Source organism: Scatophagus argus, chromosome 1 (assembly GCF_020382885.2).
Source record: "Scatophagus argus isolate fScaArg1 chromosome 1, fScaArg1.pri, whole genome shotgun sequence".
NCBI classification, from domain to species: domain Eukaryota; kingdom Metazoa; phylum Chordata; class Actinopteri; family Scatophagidae; genus Scatophagus; species Scatophagus argus.
This window is the reverse complement of record NC_058493.1, coordinates 22325637-22334319: the sequence shown is the minus strand read 5'-3', so window position 1 is coordinate 22334319 and position 8683 is coordinate 22325637.

The following is an 8683-nucleotide window of genomic DNA, read 5'->3' as shown; positions in this document are numbered from 1 at the left end:
GTGATGACTTCTGTTTTGTGAAGTTATGGATGTTTAACAAAATGTAACTTTTTCAGTTTTAGTCAGTACACAAACATTTTAACAATTTGTTGGATGGAACTGGTGATTCAAGGCGCGCGCGCACACACACACACACACACACTCTTATACACTTATAGATGTATGTACACCTGCTTGATCTTTTGTATGTCCCCTTTGTGCTGCCAAAAAAGCTCTGACCTCTCAGGGGAGGGGACACGGGACCTCTGGGGGTATTTTACGGATCCTTTCGGTCCTGTGCTTTGAGGCTGAGGCCTCCAGGTGGATTCAGTTTATTTACTGGTGCATCCCACACATTCTCGAACAGGTTGGGATCTGGGGAGTCTGCAGGCTGTTGTTGTGGCCCTTGAGATGTTCCTGAGCTGCTCTTGAAATGTACACACACATACATCTATAGGCCATACTGCATACTGCCACAAGGGCTTGCAAGTAGACCTTGGTTTGTTTCAACGGCTTGTAAGGAATCATAGATTTATAGACGTTACTGCTTTGTAGTAGAGATCTCACACTACCCACTCAGGAGCTGGATCTGGACTATGAGCCAATTTTCTAAGGCCCCTCATGCATTTCCCATTTCAGTTTATTTCTTTTGGGGTAATCATTTAATTTTATTACAAGGCTGCAAAAAACATCTCTTTGCTACACCTAACCGTGCACCTCAAAGTGTCTTTGCTGACAGTGCAACCTGCATTTATGAAATCCTATTTTTTAACTGAATGTGTCAAGACACATTTGCTTTCTTAGAAGTGATAGATTTAAGATTCTCACACCAAACGGCGCAGAGAGAGCAACCTGACCAGTGCTGTCAAAGTAATTTTGGGTTTGGGACCACTGGGATCATATCACTGTTAAGATGGTATATAGCTTACCCATATTATATGAGGTCACTTTATTAATAAATTACATTTTCAGATGTGACAAATTTTGTGATGGTCCCAGTGCACCCTGGCTAGATTTTTAATTTAATTTATTTAAACATGTTTGTTGAACAACAACTCAAAATCTTGATTCAAATCAAGAATTTATTGAAGCCACATTTTGCTACGGTTTCAGCCATTAAAGTCAGTGTAGAAGGTGGTACATTAAACCGTGTGGCCTGAGCGACCGCACTGTGTGTGGAGGGAAAGCAGCATTCACAGCAAATGGCTCGGAAGCCTTTAACCAATAGTTCACAGTGTGAACAGCCACTGAAATATTCATGTGCATCATTAATACATTATTACTTCATGCATCATCGACTATGACACATGTAGCCTAAAGATGCAGCTCTTGTGTATCTTGGTCCATTCACAACTGATCCCAGTTAAGTAACAAAGGGTGACTTTGGACACACTAGCTTAGTCCACTGATCTGCAGCATAAGCAGCAACATTCTTCTTTGTTTTATCACTGCCTGAATGCCACTCTGTGGCTTCTATTTATGGCCTTGGCGAAGACGGGGTTAACAGTTCATTTGGACTTCGGCGGTGCAATCAGCTGTGATGAGGGAGGGAGGAGGTTAGGAAGAAAGTGTGTGGGGGATGTGCTGAAACTGGCACAGCGGGGAAGGCTGCCATTACCACTGTAATCAGTTTAGATTAAAGAAACTTCACCATAGATTGCTCGGTGTTCACAGAGACGTTAAGTAAGCAAAACCGATTTATGGGCAGAGAAATCTCAAACTCTAATTGTTGCATTTTCGTGGCTTAGAAAAGAAATTAGTGTCCTGAAAACAAATATGGCTTTACAGTTTAATAAATAGATGAACTTTTGTGGACACACATTTGCTTGTTGAGAGTTAGCTGAGTCTGTCATTTATAAAGCTATAGCCAGCAGCTAGTTTAGCTTAGCACAAACACTGTAAACAAGTACAAAAAAGTCCTTTACACATTATATGTGGTTAATGTAGCAACTGGCAAACTGTTTCTTTAAGGGTCAGGAAGGTCATGTTTCTCATGAAAATCACATCATTCCCAGTGGCCTCAGCTGTACTTCATGTGACGTGCTAATTAGTGAATGTTAGCAGACTTACATGCTATATGTAAACATTACAATTGCTAAACATCAGCGCGTTAGCATTCATTATGAACAAGTTTGCACAATGATGTTAGCATTTAGCTCAGTCTCTCAGAGCTGCTACCACGGCTTTACAATCTCTCTCTTGTCACTTTGTGAACACACTACATGCTCACAACCTGCTTCAAATTTAAATGTAGTTTTAAATTTGATACATTATTGCTATACTAAGAAAGGAAAATCAGCACAACATTTTTGCAGTTACGGATTCATCCACCATCCTGCTGCATATGAGTTTATGAAACCTTTAGTGTCCCCATTAATCAAATCCTTCGCCTATTATATTTTAATTAATAAGCTGTTAGTGCATGAGAATGAGGATGTAAGAGAAGGAAAACAATGGAGAAAGAGAGAGTCACAGTGAGGGACCAGTGAGAGTCCCCCCTCGATCTGGTCTGCCGCTGTCAGGCTTTATGTGGCCTGTTTGTGACGATGCAAAGTGACAGCAATGGAGACAGTGTGCTGGAGGCCATGTCCTTGATGATGAACTCATCCAGTACAATCACCACTCTACCCCCCCATCTGAGTGCATACACACATACACGTTTGTGCACAAAACACCACAACCTCCCCACCGACACACACACACACATACAGACACCACATCCCCCAGCCCCTGCAGCACTCAGCGACCTACATCTGGTGTTGGAGAGTGCAGGGGCTAAGGTTGGCTCAGGCCAGCCTGCCCCCAGCAGACAGTGGGGAGTGTTCATGTAGCGTGTGACGTGTGCGAATGGCAGAGTGCTCTTGCTTTGCTCTTTCTATTGAAATAAATGCTCCTAGCGTTGTGAGGTACATACAGATCTGTAAACAATAGCACCCTGTCACATGAACACCCACGTGCAGATAGTAGGCCTACACTCACACATGCAGCACAGACGGAAGAACAGACTCTAATAGTTGCCGCTGCAGATCTGGTTTGATGACATCTTGTCCCTTGCTCATCCAACTGCATGCTCTGTAAGCTAATCTCACAGCCGCTCAGGTCATCCGTGTGAAGACAGTGGACTCTTCGGCTGCCAAGGGGAGCTTGTTATTCTGATTATATCTGGTGGTACCTCCACAGGGAGATGAAGGCAGGCTTTAGGAATACTCAGAGGTGGAGGAAGTACTCAGTAAATGTACAAAGACAAAAACATGTTATAACATACTCTAATGCTAGTAAAAGTTCTGCATTCAAAATATTATGGACTTGTAAAAGCACTTGTGCTATAGTATCCTGTGACAGATGTATTGTTCACAGAATATATCTCATAATAATACTATTAATACTGATGCATAATTTTTTAAAAATCTTATTTACTTTATTAATCCCAAGATGGGAAATTACTTCTCTGCATTTAACCCATCGCTGATTGAAACACACACAACATGCAGTGAAACACACAGGAGCAGTGGGCTGCAACTATCAAGCACCCGGGGAGCAAACTGGGGGTTAAATGCCTTGCTCAAGGGCACATCAGCCAACTAATGGAGAGGGGGAGCATTTTTTACATTAATCACTCCACCACACCCAAATTTTTCCTGTCCATCTGGTGGGGGAATCAAACCGCCAACCTTCCGATCACCTTGATCACCTCAGGCCTGCTGCGGTGACAGCGCCGAATCCTAACCTCTAGACCACCAGGGATTCAATGTGTAATGTGTAAGCAGCAAGTTACTGTTGTTGATGGTGGAGGTGGTGCTAATTGTAAATACCTTTATCTTGGTTGTCTTGTCCAGTGGTTCCCAACCCGGGGGTTGAGCCCCATCCAAGGAGTCACAAGAACAATCTGACGGGTCGTAAGATGTTTAATGAGAGAGGAAAGAAGAACAAAGTCCTTATATATATTATATTTATCAGTTTTAGCACAGAAAGCATCTAGAAATTGTCAAACTAACAATAATTAGTAATAGTAATAACGTTGTGAAGTCAAAGTATAAATAAGTAAATACCTCAAAAAGAAAAGTACCTAAAAATTTACTGTAAATACTTGAGCAAATGAACTTTACTTTTGCTTTCTAACACTGATAATAGAGCCAATAGTTATCAAACACCCTGTTTACTCTGTATAACCAAGAACTTGGAGAGTACCGAGCTCCAATCAGCTGAGCCATCTGCCAAGACGTTACATTCACTGTCCTGTGCATCACAGTCGTCCAAATCTGTGCTCTGCCCCGAGGACAGGCTGACATGTCATCTGAATTACACACAATACACATTACTCCGAGAATCTTTTCCATGCAGAGACGATGCTGGCTTGCGGGTGATATTTGACTGTTGAATATACGATGTCTTTCTCCTTAAACTAATTCCTATACGCAGCAGTGTAGTATGGATATTTATTTGCATTGTTCAGCCTGCTGTCTGCTTATTGCTAAGAAGGCTGCAATTACACTTAAGGATGGCAAGCATCAACACCCTGCAGAGCACTTCATCAATCCACCTCTGAATATTTACGTTGTTGAATATTAATGAAAGTCACACTCTCAGGCACAGGCATAGATTTTCTTTGGATATGACAGTCATTTCTGTAAGGTAAAGGAATTCATTTTACTTCCCATGTCTCTCTACGATTGATAACCGCCTGATCATATCTTACATTGTCCTTTTCTTTTGTGAGAATTCAAAATGTCTGATGTGAAAAATGAGACATGTTTTGTACAAACCATCAAAATATGGGAGCCCATTTCTGCCAGCAAAACAGAAAATAAACACAGATTTGAGTTAGCAAGAATCTTTTCATTTTTTATCACAGATAACATTTATTTTTTCCATTCCTTGCATGAACTGACTTCCAAAGCATACAAAAAGAAAAATGAAAATAGAAAATACGGAATGGACAAAATAAGTTGCTCATAACAACTAAAGAAATTCAGTTGAGTCTCATATACAAACTAGAAATAATGTTTTGGAAACCTGGAGAAAAATAGGTCATACAAAAAAAATCTATTTTTCAGAAGTCTATTAGTGAGGAGAGGTACATGAACAACACTGTCAGTCACTTCTAAGTATGTGTGAAGTGAATACAAGGACCAGGATCTTACACAAGATCCTGGTCCGTTCATTGTTTCCTATGCACCTGTCCAGTGTGTCTGCATGGGCTTTGCAGCACACCTCCACTCTCACTATAATCACACCAGTCATGATTCCTCCAGCAAATGTCTGTAAAGCTTGGATTTCATACAGCGAGAAAATCTGATGACCCTCCTCGTTCCTCTTGTGAACTATAAAGCGAGAGAAGTCACAAATGAGCAGTTTCAGTCGCCAGTTAAATCACCCACTGACTCAGTGGCTCAGGGGGTTAATGATGCTCACCACACAGAACTATATATGTACGTGGTAATTAATTACACCCTTACATCACTGGAATACAGATTGCATAACTCCCACCAGCTGGACAAGTAGGAATCACACACACACCCACACCCCTGCAGGTTGATGTTGTTGTGAAGTGGTCTGGATTTCACACTAGAACATTATGCATAAATGTTTTTTTTTTTAATGTATTGCAGCCAGTGAAGATGTGTCACGCGAACTGAATGTGCAGAATATTTAAAGAAAAGGAACACCGAAGATTAATCACCGTGGCAAATTCTACACACTGAAGTCGATTTTCTGGATGAATAATTGAAGGCAGTCTTATACTAACCCAATTCAGTTTTTAGGAACATCTTCTAAAAGGGGTTTACAGATGACCTTTTCACTGCTGCATTATGTGAAAAAAGTGACCTGCCTTTATCCTGTTATAGTCATCCTATGTTCTAGCACTTTTGCCGCCTGTCTGCCTTGTATGTCTGCACCTCAGGCCTCATCCCTCATCCCTTTCACATTAAATCTGCACAGCAATCGTCACTGAGGATGAAATCACAACATGTGAATGTTTAAATAATTTAAAGGAAAGAAAAAATTCACAAAAGCAGCTGGAGGGTGAGTCTATGGTCAAATTTTCATGATGACCTGAAATATTTAAATTCAGAATATTGTTTAACAATGTAGTGAACAAATTGCTTGATATCTCATCACACATAATATTCTTAGCTGTTTACTCTCTTTGCCCAATGTTTAGGTAGAATGTACCAAAATGTGTATTAATATGTGTATAGTATACAGCAAAAGTATGCATTCAGGTGTGTATACATCCTCAATGCACAGGACCCAAAGGCTCCAACATTCTGAACTCGGTGACCACGAAATACCCCCAGGTCAGATGGGCCCTCCAGGTTGGAGGCCCCACCTTGTGGTGGTGGTGCTGCTCCTTATGGGAAGAACCATTGCTGCAGTGATGGGGGGTGTGTTTGGGCTGCAATGTTTAGGTTGGTGGTGTGTGTCAAAGTACATCTGCATGATTGCCAGAACCAGAGGTTTCCCTGCAATATTGTAAACATATGATTAATGTTATTCACTTTAATGTGATGGCTGATCGGTATATGTGTGTATGTATGAATGGAGTATATGTATGTATATTTAAATATACTTTTATATACATAATAACTACCATTTTATACACGTTCTTGGACTGTGTAGGTTATTCATAAATGTTCTGTTTTCTGCCTTGTGACAAAAGCGTAAGGTGTAACAAGCTCTGGCTTCAGCCCACATCTTTTCAATCATTGCTATAGCCTATTTTGGTCACTTCCTCATTATTTTGTGGGCGTTCAAGCCCTCGAGTGTATTACTGTTTTCAGACGATTGAATGATCACATATATCATTCCACTGTGGTTTTGCCCACATAGAACAAAGAATATAATGAAGCACAACCAGAAGTGGCATTTTCACTGAATATGATGTTGACTAACTTCATCATTGAGGCAAAATGAGGAGGAAAAAAAAGGCCTTTAGTCTGACTGCAGCTCTTCAGTCCTGTGCAGTCATATGTCATAGGTTGTCAAAAACGGGAGGGGTATAAATCCTATTCCCCTGCTGCCAGTGTTCAAATGAGGCAGCCCATCTATCTCCCCACTCATGCACAGACATACAAACAACCTCATATACAAGATCATCACAAATCACTGTCATTTGTAACCTAATAGCTCTAAGAAGCTGAGTTACTCCCCATTAACATCAGTGGAAACTTCCCTCCATCACCTGAATACATTACAAGGGCTTTTCATGAAGCTTGTTTTGTAGAGACTCTTTAAGTCCTTCAATGTCTTTTACACACCGCAGCCGTGGTGCAGAGGGCTGTTAGTGCCACAGTCTATTTGTCTCCCTGGTTTTTGAGTGTTTAGCGTCTGGTGGGTGGTGAAAACCTGTCTCAAACCGATTTTCTTGGCTCTTTCTGATACAAAGGCAGTCTAAGTGGGCAGTCAGCGGGAGAAGCTCTCAGGTCCCGGTGACTCACCTGACAGCCTCCGTGGCTCACTCTGCTCATCAAAGCCCACTCACAGCCGTCTAAAGCAGCCTTGTTCCCCTCACACGCACGTGGGAATTATGCAATTTAAGAGGTCTTCATCCGTGCTGTAGCCATACTGTAGCTTTGGAGATTTAGGAGAACACAACTCGGATTAAGCTCACATTGCTGATTATTTATTTATTTGAGGGACGCATTACCTTGCTTACCTTTTGCATCTTCAGTTGCAGGATTCAAATAAAACTGAACGTCAGTTCTTCAGACATATTAGTGACGATCAAGTACTCCTTAAATTCTCGCTCTTACAATTTTGGACTGTGCAACATTGAAATAACCCCCAAGATATTATGATTGACGGAACAGCTGCTTGCAAACAACTGAGGCTTTCAAGGAGGCCCGTCTCACACCCAGTCATGACGTGACCCATGAACCAGTTTACCTGTGGGACGATCCAAACAGGTGCGTTATGAGCAGTACACAACTTCCCCAGTCTTCTGTTGCCCGTGAACAATTGGTCTGAAATGTTTTCAAAGCCTACACTTACAAAAATGAAAGGAGCTGGTAAAATATTAGGTATTTGTACTGTACTCCACTGAGTGTATGTCAAAAAGGATTAGGATCACATTCTGTTCAACTTTTTTGGAATCAGGGTTGTGCATCAACTTCATGTCTATGCTTTCAGAAGCGGTTACTGTGCTTTTTACTCCACTATTTTTTGACAACTACAGTCAACAAAAAACAAAACATAAAATAATCTAATGCATCAGTATTCATATTTAAAGTATATAAAGTAGTAGTAGAAAAAAAGCTCCACCTGAGCCACCTGCAATAGTAAAATCCCGCTTTTGTGATTTACTGAAGTACTTGTACTTTACTTGAGCGTTTCTATTTTCTGCTATTTTACACTTTGGCAGCACTTAGTTTGAATGGTTGTGCTTAAGACTGACATGACACCTGTTGTGAACATTAAGGAATATTTACATTTATAACTGCAGTCTTTCAGCAAATTGTCATTTTCGATGGAAGTTGAGTTTACTCAATTGAGTGACACTTAATGACAGACATGATTTAAGATTTCTTCATGTTCACAACAGCGTCAGTCTTATGCACACCCGTTCAAGTAAACCTGTACATTTGTTTGACTCTCGCAGTTCAAAATAAATTATTTTCTCCCTCAGATTATTTAATTTGGATAATTAAGGAGACAAATTAAATGTTTCTGTAGCCCCCTCGATCATCTCACGACCCCTCAGGTT